Raw genomic sequence first — 14,996 nt, 5'->3', positions numbered from 1 at the left:
GAACTCATATATCCTTTATCAGGGAGCCTATGAGAAAGGCAAACCTTTCGCTCTTTTTAATAACAGATCTGAGAGTCTTAACTAGTTAATGAATAGACTAATGAGCCAATAGAGTAGTGGATTACCTTAGGGTAAGGAGCTAGTTATCTCTTTCTTAGCTGTCAAACTTTCATTAATTTAGCTTCAATGAAATCAGAAATCTGGGAAGAATGAATTATAATCTAGATATAATATATTAATTAAAATGACAGAGGTTAGTCTATAGTCCATTACCTAATTAGTTTTTCTAAGTCCCTGTGGTTTCCATCACACCTCAGGCAAAGGTAGTCTGGCCATCAGGCTTAGAAGATAAGAGGCTCGCTCCTGTGGAGGAGGAATGTGGGAGCAATGTCTCTTCTTGTCTTAGTCAATATTAGATATTTAATTCTCTAGGTGTCCTCTGTTTGTCAACAGATTACGCTGAACCCTAGTAGCAGGCAAAGAAATGGCACCAACTCTCATAGTGGCCATTGTACTGCGATCCATGTAGAGTAACTTGTTGCTATGACATATCATTTTGCAGATCTTGTGCAAGTTCTCTGAGAGGATTTAGAGGTCTCTTTCATAATAAACTTAAACATTTAATGTTTTAATTAGCAGATTTCCGACAAGATTGAAAGCAAGGATCTGTTAAATATATATGAATTAGAAAATCTGTGTCTGTTTTTAATTATTGGTTCTGGCTAGTATCAAGGAATCACAGAGATTATAACTTAATGACAGTAATAACAGCAGCAAAACCAAGGCTATACATATATTTAAGGCATTGGTCCTTTCTACTGTTGTAAATCCTTCAATGAGTTTTAAAATTATTTACCAAGGCTGGATAGAAATAATATGAAAACTTTATCTAACTATTAAGTGTCCTTGGCATCTTTAATTCAGGCCGACATCATAATGAGGGGTGTCACGTGAGGAATACCCATAACAAAGATGGCAAATAGTCATGGGCTGCCTTCATCCAAAATGGTGCTGAAGCTATAGCTCCACCTGTGTTTGTTATATCTCTGAGCTGAATGACATTTACCTTTAGAAGCATGTCTATATATCAGCAGAGGAAAACATGCAAAGATACAAATAGACATGTTCTGTCTGATGGACAGGACATTTTGTTTCATGTGAGGAGATCTCTCCCTGTCACTGCAAGCAGCCTCTACCACTGTGTCGGTTGTAGCATCATGATCAGAACAACATAGTCTAAATGGTTGTGCAGCACATCTGAGACAGGCTCATGGAGAAGCTCTGATGCTCCTTCTCACACCACAGCTGGCTTAAGGTTAGGGTAGATCATAACAGAAAGAAATCAGAAATAAAATATTCCAAGGAGGTAGAAAATGTAAGACTGCCCGCTGGACCAAACAGCTGGAACAAGACCTGGAGAGTTAAAGGTTCAGGGAGCAGAGAGCAAGCTAGTTAGATCAAGGAATAAAATGGTTGGGAGGGAAGGTGGGCAAAAGCGTACACATAGGAAAACTTCCATTTTTCACATTGTTGGTTAGAATTGTAAATTTTTTTCAATGTGCAGTTAAGTGGCCATTTAGAGTTATTATCTTTCAGGCATTGGAAGCAAATTTGGAAGCCTTTAATACCAGGAGACATCCCTGTGCAGAGGTTGAAAATAGCAATGAAGCCATTATCTTTGAGTGAGAATAGGAATTATTTAACTTGTTGCTTACAGCATGCAAAAGACAAATTAATAACTAAGAATCGAATGAGCAACCAGAGTAGATTGTCAGGACATCAGGAGATAACCTAGGGATTGAGCTCCGGCCAGTTCCTGAGCTGTGGAGCCAGTGCCCAAGGGAGAATAGTTTATTTAGTCCTGGCATTTTCAGCAGTGAGAGAGAAATCATTTCACGGAGGGAAATAGAGCTCAACCAAGGTTCCAGTTTCTAAGATGAGTAATCAGCTAAAAAGGTCAGTCATGTAGGCTATGAATACCTCTGTGGCCAAGGAAACTAGATGGGTAGATGTGAGCTGAAAAGAGACCAGTAGCCATTTTCCCTGACTAATGTGTGAGTGGTGGTAGGGTGTCTTCTCAATTTTATCCTGTTTGGGCAGAGAAGAATGTTGAGACAAAGTCTGAAAGTCCGTGATATGGCGGGAAATGTGAACCTGCCAGTTTGCAAATCCAATTTACTGCACCAAATAATGTGTGTTGTAAAGCCAAGGTTATATTTTTGTGGAACACAGATTAATGTGATGGTTTGCCTCTGCAGACCAATAAGAGTCTTCCATTTTCCCAAGGTAACAGCCATAAGATGGTTCTAGTATAGAATAAAGTTTTTGGGGTGCGTGGAAAAGAATAAAGGCAGAGAAGGGGACGAGGAAAGAGGGGATGAGTAAGCTACACGGGAATACATAAAGAAAGGGGGGATGTAGAAATGGGGTGGGATAAGAGAGTCAGGGAGATAAAAAAGCATAGAGAGAGGCTAAACACTCCCTTTTATAGCTAGCCAGGCCTACCTGGCAGTATCTAGGTAACTATTGGGTCAGACCTAGAAGAAATGTTAAGGTGCTAACACATGTATTAATTCATTATTTATTTCCCTTTCTCATTTAGTCCTTGACATGCAGAAAGGATATTGCTAAGTCATATTTTCATTTACTGGAAATTAATTGTGTGTGAACACTTGAAAACAAAAGGTTTTCTACATTTTTGTTTACACTTTCATTGTAATATTGAGCACAAACTTATATAAACAAGGCTTAAATGGGCATAAAAGAGCCTGAGTGATGTTTCTCCTTATATGAACAAGGAGTGCTCTGAAAGATTTCCAAGAAATTATGTCAGGAATTTTAAACTACATAGAATGGCAGATCTGAAGACATACACAGCCTTTGGCAGCTGCATACCTCTACATTATGTTCACGCACACACACACACACACACACACACACACACACACACAGAGACAGACAGACAGACACACACACACACACACACACACGCACACACACAGAGAGAGAGAGAGACAGACAGAGAGAGAGAGAGAGAGAGAGAGAGAGAGAGAGGGAGAAGTACAGAGAGAGACAGAGAGACAGAGAGAGGCAGAGAGAAGAACACACACACTGACTGAGGCAGAGAGACAAGGATTGAAAGAATGAGAGAGACAGAGAGAAATATATATAAATGGTTAATAATAAGTGGCTGTTAATCTTGGGAATTTACCAAAGGTGAACAAGGAGCCCTTCTTGGGAGACACCGTGCGAGATGTCTAAAGATCTTGGATTGAAGGGATCAAGGTATTCAACAACATAAAATAGGATTAAGAATCCCTTACACAACTTGCAGAGTTGCAATGTATTAGTGGGACACTAACAGTGCTTTCTCCAAAGTTCACTATCAGATAGCTCTTTTGTGAAGAACAGCAGCTTCCATGGCACTGTGGGCCTCCTGTGTTACAAGGATCCAAGTCTCAATCAGGCTTTGATGTTTTCTTTTACCTTCAAAAATGCCACTAACAAAATTTTATTTGTCTTGTATATTACAACTGAGCCAATATCCAGAGACCTGGAGAGAGTCTTTGCCAATATCATTCAGGGCATTGTGTCTCCAGAGCTAAAGGGGAAAACTGTAATCTTCAGATGATTCAGGGGACCCTGATGTTGTAAAATGACTCCCTCATCATCACGTTCACCATGTCTGTTATCCATTTTACTAAAATAAATGTAGTGATGAAAGCATACTACTACTACTGCTACTACTACTACTACTACTACTACTACTACTACTACTACTACTAATAATAATAATAATAATAATAAATCCATGGTGGCACATGAATTTCCTTCTAATATTTAAGAAGCAGAATCTGTTGATCTCAGAGTTCAAAGCATGTCTGATCTAAAATATGAGGTACAAGTCCAGCAAATTTTAATCAGAAATACTCTGTTTTAAAAATAAACAAACAGAAATAATTAAAAAGTATATCACAGCAACATTTTTTAAAGCACGAGGGAAATAAACTTCATCACTGAAAGTTAAACCAATTATTTTATTAAACAACAGATACTAAGTTCATGGTAAGGTTTTCATTTACATGAACACATAGGAAATTTTAAAAATATACCTAATCAAGTAAAACCTGAATAGTGCAGAATGTTGTTAAGGCAGAATCTTTTATTCCATAGTGATTTCTCATGATAGTATTACAAGTATAGAGAGCCGTTTTACATTCCCTAATTTGTGTTACATTTTTCCTAAGCACTCTTTCTTTCCTTTGTATAGGGATCTAAAGATGACTATAAATCTCCATTATGTATCCCTGTTGCCCCGGAAATACATTAATTTTATCCTAACTGATTTCTGAAGGAGCTTGTGAAGATCCCCTCTTCCATACTAGCAATAGGAAAACCTAAAGCTCGTCACTTCCTCCTTATGTCGTTAGCTTTAGAAAAGATTTTGAATCCCTGGAGCCTGGAAACATGCACACATGTGTGACTGCATGGTTGTGCTGGCTCACAGGAACAGACTGGGGGTTGGGACTGTGATTAATCAAGTCAGTGCAGCAGGTTCAGTTCTGAGAAAAGCAGTCAAAGGTGCCTGTTACCTCCACCCTAGGAGTGATCAGCAAGGCAGGGCAGCAACCACGGTCAGCTCCCACTTTGATTCCTTGTTTCTTTCTTAGGTAGACATAACATTTGCTTATTAAGTATTGCTAATGTGATGCAATCAGAAAATTATTCTACAGATCTCAATTCTTTGAAGGATCCTATCCGAAAACTATTACATCTGGACATGGCTTCCTTTTACCTGTCCTGTGTTGTGTTGGCTACAATGCCCCCCTCCCCTTGAACATTAAATCTGCCCTGTCAATTGATCTCAGTTCCCTTAAAGTGAACATTAACATTTCAAAGAGCTGACAGTATTGTGAATTATTGGTGTGTGGGAATAATAGCAGTCAGATTAAAGAAATAGGAATATTTGATTGGTATACAGATGCTATAGGGTTGGGGATTTAGCTCAGTGGTAGAGTGCTTGCCTAGCAAGCACAAGCCCCTGGGTTCAGTCCCCAGCTCTGGAAAAAAAAGAAAAGAAAAAAGGAGAGATGCTATATAAAAAATAATATTCACAAGTGAATTTAAATTAGGTTCTGCCATGCCCTGAAGGATATGAAGGGATAAAAGCACTTGAGGATTAATATACAGATTATCATCAGAGGGAAACCACAACTGTATGAGTTCTGACGCAATGATACTTATAATAAAGAAAAGCAGTTTCCAAAGTAGCTTTAAATATGGAAATGTGGGTTATCTTTCACATAATACACACACGCATGCAAACACACACACACACACACAGAGACACACAGAGAGGAGAGAGAGAAAGAGAGAGACTGATATATATATATATGTATGTATATTAGTGTTATAGAATAATAAACTTTCATTTTTTTAGATCTAATAAGGTAATCTAGTTTGAATGTTTACTGTCCTTTGTTGTCTTTGATATGTATTATTTTTTCTTATTCTGAGGAATTAGGCCAGATATTATTGTTTTGGAGTTGCCTATAAGTAAGTCTGCCAAAATCATTTTCCTTAAGTGGATCCTTTCGTCTTTTTTATTTGCTTGTCATGTTAAAAATATATTAATATGTAAATACCCAGGGATTATGAAAATATCACAGGATTTTTATCTCTATAACACGAATAACTGTAAAGGGAATAGAATTTTATTCATGCTTAAACTACTAGGAACCTGAATTACAGACAATTCATTGGTATTTAGGAGTTTCATGTTTCTCACTTGTTTTATTGTAAACTGTTAGACAGTGTGATATATGGATTTCACTCTGAGGATATAGATCAGTATCCTCTAATCCTCCATTTGTCTCATTTGGGTCAGATCATTGCTTCCATAATCCCTCCATATTTGCTCTGTTTGCATCCCTGTATTTATAGGAGATAGGAGATATTTTTGGCAAAATATTTGGAGTGGGGCTTGGTCTCCTTGTCACTCACTGCCTGAACTCTAGAATTAGGCCTTTAGACTCTGTATCTCCTGAGAGAAGTATTTAAATTATAACATGTTATTTGGTTATCTCTTCTGTAATTTAGCTATGTACTGGACTGTGTTTGCTTCTGTCTGGGGGGAATCCATCTTTCCTTCTGTACCAGGCTGGAATGGAAAGAATGAAGCTTAGCTGGGCAAGATTCTTTAGAGATGAAAGTGGTCTGCATGAGTGTTGGATAACTGGCCTTCTCCAGAGATGGTTTTCAGAGAAACAGGTCTTCTTTATTGGGGGTTTGAAGAGATATCAAAACTTTGAGGAGAAGATAGGGATTGGGGGAATATATAATTAGCAGTGACTGAAGTGCTAGGAATGCATTTGCATAAAGAAGAATTCCAGATTTTCATAGTGAGAATGTAGATTTGAACACTAATTTGGCCACCGGACTATGTGACTATCACGCGGTTGATGGAGGTGGGGGCATAAAGGCCTTTGTGCACTAGAACATGCAGGCCCACAGCAAGAAGATAAACATTCCTACTCCTCCTACTGATCTCAGGATGAGATATTCATGGCTTGGACAAGTCTTACCTCACTCTTGCTCCTGGCTGGCTCCCCCCAGGGCTTTCATTTCTGGCCCCAAATCTTCTAACATCTCCATACAGAAAGGGACTAAGAAAAAATAATGGTTCAAATAAAGTTATTAGTTACAAATACCCATTAAAAATAAAATTATTAGTTACAAATACCAGTTACAAAAATATTGTTACTTAGGAACAATCTTTGCCAAGTTTGGAAAGGAAATAAATTACCCTAAAGAGAAAATACTTCATTTTACTCACAATGATAAATGTTTTTGAATGACCTACACTTTCAGTATTTCCAAAAATATAAAGAAATATATAACAATGGAAATATCATAGTCAATATTAATAAGAATTGTGATCGCACAAGCAGAGGAATCTATGTGTCGATAGGACATTTTCTTCCTTCAATTGCTATTATTACTTCCGTCATTCATAATATGGTCTTTAGTACTATAATATCATGTATGAGATGTATAAGCATCCTGTTCAATGTTGCATATAAATATTATGTCAATCACAACAGAAGAGTGTAATATCAAACCTGTACCTGGAGAATAATTAATATTCATTTGATCTAGATTTTCTTACTTAACACCATAACCATGTCTTTGTATGCCCTGAATTCTGCCTCATATTATCTTCTGTCCTAGATTCATAGTTCATATAGAAACATTAGTTTTTTGAATGTACAGCATGTAGATTTTAGACAACAGGGCAACCTTTCAACTAAAGCCCATAGAAAAAAGATATCTACTAGATTTCTGAGAAATTTGGAGGACTCATGAGAACATTGCATTTGTGGATATTTGGGAAGCTAAAAAACTAGAACCAAAAATTTTGAGCTTTTAGTACCCACGTGAGCAAGTTACCACCAAACCATCTCAATTAACGTCCTCTCAACTATCTGGTAAAATATTAGAAATTTACTATCAGATAACTATCTAAAGAACAGATACATGAAAGCTAAGATAGATCTATTGTCAAGTCTTATATAAAACCTATGGTAGATATTTTCTCATTTTCCATACATCTTCTGTTGATTTTTCCTCATAAAAATACTTGTAAAATATACTAGTAATGACCTTTGTTTAAAATGTAACTATATAAGTTTCTATAAATACTTGAGAGTTGGAACCTGTATTGAAATAATCCTAAATCTCTCTTAACAGAGGGAGACATTGGCTATGAGAAAATAATCTTTCCTTTTCTGTTCTAGTAAAATTTTTTATACATCAATAAATGTGTTCCCAGATACTTCTAAATTTCTAAACATTTTGTAATTGATTAGACCTAAATTCTAGTATGATACCGCAAGAAATTATCAGCTTATATTTTGCAATTTGCCTGTATTTAAATTTCCAGTAAAATGGTTGAGAAAATTTCTGTATTTGCTTTATTTATGTATATCAAAAATAGATTTAAATTTCTTTTAATTATTCATTTCTATGTGGCAACGACAGCCAATAATTAAAGTAAAGTCCTTAGATACAAATGGTTTAATCATTAGAATTGGATTTCCATGATTTTAATAATTTCATTCACTTGCTCTTGCTACTACCTCAAGCAAACTGTCTTCCCAATTTTTCTTAGTTTATACTTTTTTCTATATTCCTTAACCTACATCTTATATCTACCATATTATATTTTTTGTTTCTTCATGTGTTTTGTTTCTCAGTTAGGAATGGTTACTTGTTATTATGTATTTATTCTATATTCTATATTCTAATTTTGCAGCACAAATTTCTCCTACCTGGTTCTTGCCACCTTCATATCATGTAAATCCCCTTTTTTCTCTCTCTCTCCACTTAGAAAACATACACACATAAACATAAAACATCAATAAAGTAAAACAAAACCAAGAGAAAAAGGAATCAGAAAATAAATAAATACAACCTCACAAAAACACCTAGATACAGAGACTCAGGTCCCCACTAAATCACAAATTAAAATACAAAATATGGTGTCATAATATATGAAAAATCACCAGTATGGTTAAAAAATAGTACCTAATGACTCAAAAATAAGAACTCAAAATTATTTTTGATTCACATGATGTATCTGTACATTGCGTGGGAATAGGCCTAATCTTCAGTGTGGATTCTGTACCCAGTAAGGTACTACTGGAGTAAACTATTTTTCCATTTGGAGAATTTGTCAAATGGAGATAGCTTCTTGGTGATGGGTGGGAAATTATATATCATTCCTACTCAGTGCATGGACGCCGAATAATGTTGCACTCTACAGTCCCTGTGCATGTGTCATTGTCTCTATGTGCTCACATGTGCATCAATCCTATTATGTCTGGAAGGTAATATTGCTTTGCTACCATTTCTCCCAGAACCATGTACTGGCCTTAGTATCTTTCTACAATATCTTCTACAAATTTTTTGGCCCATGAAGTAGGAGTTTAGATGGCAATATGTAATTGATGACAGGAAGATCCAAGGTTTTTCACTCTGTACATTGTCCAGATAGAAATCTCTGTCTTAGTTCATCTACTGCATATGTGAACTTTTTTTATGATGGTGAAAAAACACAATAAATCTATGGGTATAACAATGTTATTGCAAAATCTTTTATTGATGCATATTTAAGCAGAAAATAATACCTGCTATCATCTCTATACTGAGACAGCTTGCCATGATAACAATGTCAGAAATGTAATCTGTCTCACTGAGTAACCCTCAAGTCCAGTCAGACAGTGGTTGCTTAACCCCTTACAGGTGCCACTACTTTAGCAGTGTATCCTCTAGGCAGCTGACTGTGATCAAACAGTATAGACGTAGGTTGCTGTTTAAATTTTCCCACAGGAACCTTGCAGAATAAGTTTCAGTAGCACCAACACTATTCTGTAGGTGACAGTTAGTTAGGCACCTGCTTGTCCTCTCTATGTTCAATAGAAATGTGTTACCTTCCGCAATAGAGCCATCATCATTTAGTACAGAACTCTCAATAGCTTAGGAAAAGGTCTGAGTCCTTTGGAGGGTGTAGAGTTCCATTAAGAAACTTTGGCCAAGAATATATATTAGATATAACCAATATTTTTAATTGGAGATTTAATTGCATGACAAGAGATATCTGTATCTAAGTAGGGCATTCTCTATTCTTGGTGATTTCATTTAAATTCCTTCCATTTCGGTTAAATACTAAAATGTTAAAGATTTTCAAAATGGTTTTGGCTATTCCAATCAGTAATTACCTCTATCCTCTTGTCTTCCCATTTACATTTAACAGCCCCATTCCAATGACAACCCCAAGAAATGCTAAAATTATTTATATTATTAGTATTCCTCATTAAATCCTTCTCTCTATCTTTTCACTAACTCTATACTGTTCATCTGTGGATTTAAGAATTTTTGAATGGCTTTGGTAAGATTTAAAGGTTATATCCAAATATAATCTAATATGTACCATGTTTGTCTTTGGGGTACTCAGTATATCATCACGAGTTTTTTCTTCTTCCTTTCATTATGAGTCCCATAATTTGTTTTTGAATACATGAGTAATATCCCATTGCATATTGTAACACATATTCATTAAACATTTTACTACGTATGAACAGCTATGCTGGTTTTTTTTTTTAATTTTTAACTAATACAACATGGAGGGGGCACTATTTTGGCAATAGTAATTGCAGATAATTTCTTCAGTGATGGTCATTAGCACTTCTGGATTGACCCATTTATATGCTAATTTTCATTATGATTAAGCAGTAAGCTCTGTAAAGGGGTTGGGTGGAAGAGAGTTGGGTATTAATCTGAATAATCAGAAACAGTTCACCTACACTTGGATCCTCTTTGCTTCTAAATGCAGGGAGTGCTCAGAAGTCAGCATGAAGACAAGCCCATTCCAACCTAGTTTTGTTCTGCAAAATTTTCATCCTTAAATCAACTATTCTTCAGTCATTCCTCTTAGAATAATTGCTTATCAAAATTGATAACATTTAACATTTTGTAAATCCCAATCAAATCTGTTTTTGAAGAAACACCATTTTGTGAGAACAATGGCTAAACTCCAACTCTAGGAAGAAAGTCACAAAGTTCACCTACAGAAACATCCTATGGCAACCCATCCCTCTAGGCAACAGTAAGTCAGGCTACAATAACGTAGTCAAGATACATATAGATATCGTAAGACATCCTGCAGAGAATAGCTAACCACCCTGTTTATCAGTTGGGTTTGTTCCTGTGTTCCGTTCCTACAGAGTACAACAGAATGCAGTTTTTAAAATATTATCTTGTTGGCCCTTATGAAAATTCCCAAGTTTGTTGTTACCATAATAAAAACACTGAACCCCTAAACTGGAGGTTATCACTCTGACATGATATAATGCAGAAAGTGGAATACCTGGAACTGGAAGTCATAACTAAAACCCTTGCATATTTATGTCAGAATTGGCCCCAATAGGACTTTGTGGGGTCCCTGAAGTTTGGGGATAGCATTGTAACCAGCCACTTAAAAAGGTTTGTTTACCTTTTTGGTAGATATTGAACTCTTCTTTGTAACTTTCTACTAACAGTTGATAGATAAGCCTTCAATAGAATAAAAAGAATTCTGTTCCTAAAGTGTCTTTTCCTCTCATATTTACTTATATAAACACAGGCTTGAGCAAACTTTTTAGGTTTTTACCCTTCACTATTAATCTTATTCCATTTCATGGTGTTACATTTGAGATTTATTAAAATGATAATAATTAATATTATTATTTATTGTTACTATTACTATTATGACGTTTATTCCTCTCATTCATTACACCTGATTTCCCTTCAACCGCTCTATGAAGCTCTCCCCAATATCTCTCCTCTCACCCCAGATCCATTCCTCCTCCCATTCCTTTAAAAAACAAAGCAAAACAAAACAAACAAGCAAACAAAAGAGCAGTTTTCATAACGGATATGTTAAGAGAACACCTAACTTTAGCATGCAAAGGTACATTAAGGCTAGGACCAAAACCTCTCATTAAAGCTGGGAGAAGAAACCGCCAGCGATTTAATTGTTTCTGTCTGAAGCAATTGACAGCATGCCTTGTGATGGGTGGTATGTTTCCTTGTTAACAATTATTTTTAAATTTTATTTCTAGACTATTTTGAAGAATGGATTTAGAACTGCATTATTTCCAAAAAGATGATTTCTAGACAATACCGAGAAATCCTTTTCTTTTCGGTACCCTCAACAATAACTAAGATACAATTGCGGATTGTTGCTCCAATCAGTAGATCTACTAAAGGAAGTAAGTCAAAAAAAGCTCTGTATGCCGCGTTGCCCCTCCCTGTCCTCCACCCTCCATCCCCCAGCTCCCTGGTCTCAAGGAGAGACAATAAGGAGAAACTACAAAGACCAAAATTCCTTTCGGTTTCCAACTTCCTCTCCGGCCAAGCTTAGAAGTGACACCCACCTTCACTAATTTCCTTTGCTTGCAGGAACACAGTAGTTTCTTTTTCCAGTTTTCAGTTTCAGAATATTTTCAGAATGAATTAGTAATTATACGAATAGTACAACTCCGCCTGTTTTTTCGGTATCTTGTTTTCTTAAAATATAGATTTTCATATACGCTGAAAAGTAGGATTTGCTTTTCTAGATAAGGAAGTGTTCAGCTTTAATTGAGGAATCACAGAAGTCACGAATCACTTCACATAATTTTAAAATGAAAAAAAATGTGGTTTTTAGTAGAATCCTAGTTTGTTTGTTTGTTTGTTTTTAACGTAAATTTAGATGTCATTTTTTAAAATGGAATGTGGATGTCTAACACAGGACAGGTTTTGAATTCTGCAGTTCTTTTATGTACCTGCCAATATGTATATAAACACAAAAGGCCGGGACATATTTTATAGGAGGTACTTGCTTCACTGCCACATAATTTATCCTCAAGAATTATGACAATTACAGTGTATGGGGGGGTTCACTGACATTAAGCAATTATTTGCCTTTTTTTTAACCTTTTAATATTTCTTATTCATTTTGGATGGTCAGTAAAGCAGTTTTTATGAAAGCAAAAAAAATTCAACATAGTCCTTTTGTGACGTCATTTTGCTTATATCAGATTTTAGAATAGGATATTAGTAATTAATTTATAGTCAAAGAGCAAATGAAGGGCCAGTGGATGGAAAATCACTATATACTGAGGAAGGCTGGCTTAAAAAGGATCAGAGTGATAAGATACCATCTTGAAAAGAGGAAAGATGAGAAACACTCAGATATGCAGACAAGTGGATTCTTGGTTATAGAAAAATGGTTTTTGCAAAACAAACGGTAAATCAACTCTATCTAGTACTTTACAAGCTACCTCACAAAATAGTATTTCTGGGAGAATTGATGTGGTCTATCATTCAGTCCAATAGTGAAAGGCCAATGAGATGTGCCTAGAGCAAGTGAGGAAACTGAGGCAGTTGTAGATATTATCTGAGGATAAATATATTGCAGCAGATAGACTATTACACGGTCCAAAAATGTTTCTCATTAAAATAGAATTATTTTGAAAATATAATTATATCCTAAATATTAGATTCTGTATCCTGGAATTTGAGTGAGGAAGCTAACACTCCCTTTTTTAGGACATTTAAGTCTTTTGTTGTTGCTGCTGTTCTCCTTTCTGCTGAAAATATTTTACGTTATACTTTGAGGGATCTGTCTATAGAATTTCGAAGGTGTTTGACAAATGCTTTACTTGTATTTAACAGTGGCATATTCTTATCTCTCCTGTAATTTAATTATCTACTAGCCTCCGTGTGCTCCTTTCCTTGGGGAATCCTGGCAACCTTGTATACCAAGCTTGAATGGAAAGAATGAAGCATTGATCAGCCAGGTTCTTTAAAGAGTAACACAGTCTTCATGAGTATTGACTAAGAAGCCATCTCCAGAGAAGCTTTTCAGAGAAATAACTCTTTTTTATTGTGGTTAAGAAGAGTTATATAAACTTGGGTAGGAGATAGGTGTTTGTGGGCTGGGTATACCTCTTAGCTGTGGCTGGACTTCTAGGAATGCTTTATTTGAACAAGGAATTCTAGGTGCTTCTATATCCTCATATTGAGAGAGGAAGTTTGAGAACTAATTTAGTCACCAAAGTAACTACCTAAATGTGAGGTTGATAAGATCATAAGTTCTATGTGCTCTGGCCCAGAGCAAGATGGAAAACAGTCCTATTCCTGTTGGTCTCAGAAAGAGATTTTCATGGTTTACACAGGTGATAATCTCACTCTTGCTCCAGACAGGCTCTGTCAGTGAACGGCTTCTAACTTCAAAATTATGTTGATACATCTGCATACTGAAATTGACAAAGACAAAATAATGTTACAAGTAAAATTATTAGTTGCAAATACCCATTTAAAAATATTGTTACTTAAGATCAATTTTTAGTAATTATACAATGGAAATAAACTATGAACAAGAGAAATAGTTAATCCAAAACAAGGATAAATTATTATTGCCTACACACCCAATACTTAAAAAATATAAAGAACTGTACATCCAAAAGAATTAACATAGTCAACGTTTTGGATATATGCATGGCACAAGCTGAGGAATCTGTGGTTAGAGAGTATATTTGCTTCTTGTAATTACTACAGTTATTTCAATTATTCATACTATGGCCTTCACTGTTAAAACTTCATATATAATAATCTAGATCTACTTGCATATAAGTATAATGTCAAGAATAGCGGAAGAGAGTGATAATCACACCTGGAGCAGGAGAGTAATTAATATTGATATGATTTGACTCTGGAATTTCTCTCTTTTTTTAATCTTTATTAACTTGGGTATTTTATTTATTATTTACATGTCAAATGCTATTCCCATTTCCGGTTTTCCATGCCAACATCCCCCTAACCACTCCACCTCCCCTTCTCTATGGGTGTTCCCTTCCCCATCCTCCCCCCTTACCACCCTCCCCCCAACAATCACGTTCATTGGGGGTTCAGTTTTGGCAGGACCAATATCTTCCCCTTCCACTGGTGCTCTTACTAGGCTATTCATTGCTCCCTACGTGGTTGGAGGCCAGAGTCAGTCCATGTATTGTCTTTGGATAGTGGCTTATTCCATAGAAACTCTGGTTGCTTGGCATTGTTGCTCATTTTAGGTCTCAAGCCTTTTGAAGCTCTTTCAGCCCTTTCTCTGATTCCTTATACCGGGTCACGTTTCCAGTTCAGTGGTTTAATGATGTCATTCAACTATGTATTTGTTGTAGTCTAGCTGTGTCACTAAGGAGAGATCTACATCTCATTCCTGTCAGCCTGCACTTCTTTGCTTCATCCATCTTATCTAGTTTGGTTGCTGTATATGTATGGGCCACATGTGGGGCAGGATCTGAATGGGTGTTCCTTCATACCTTTACCAACACTTTGCATAGCCTGAATTTGGTCTCCTATTATCAATTACCTTTTAAGAAAGCTTTCTGTGATGATTTATATATGCTCCACCC

General features: G+C 36.0%; 1 long non-coding RNA gene across 5 annotated transcripts in view; it reads left to right on the top strand.

Annotated features, from left to right (window-relative positions):
* Positions 1 to 14,996, top strand: part of LOC134483425 (uncharacterized) — a 602,791-nt gene that overhangs the window by 503,046 nt on the left and 84,749 nt on the right. For all 5 annotated transcript variants that reach the window (XR_010060299.1, XR_010060303.1, XR_010060302.1 and 2 more), the window contains one exon: positions 11,661 to 11,810. This is a non-coding gene — a long non-coding RNA (uncharacterized LOC134483425). The remainder of the gene's footprint in view (positions 1 to 11,660; positions 11,811 to 14,996) is intronic.

The sequence above is a fragment of the Rattus norvegicus genome, chromosome 1, assembly GCF_036323735.1.
Source record: "Rattus norvegicus strain BN/NHsdMcwi chromosome 1, GRCr8, whole genome shotgun sequence".
NCBI classification, from domain to species: Eukaryota; Metazoa; Chordata; class Mammalia; order Rodentia; family Muridae; genus Rattus; species Rattus norvegicus.
The sequence above is the reverse complement of the archived record's forward strand: the minus strand, read 5'-3'. Positions and strand labels throughout refer to the sequence as shown.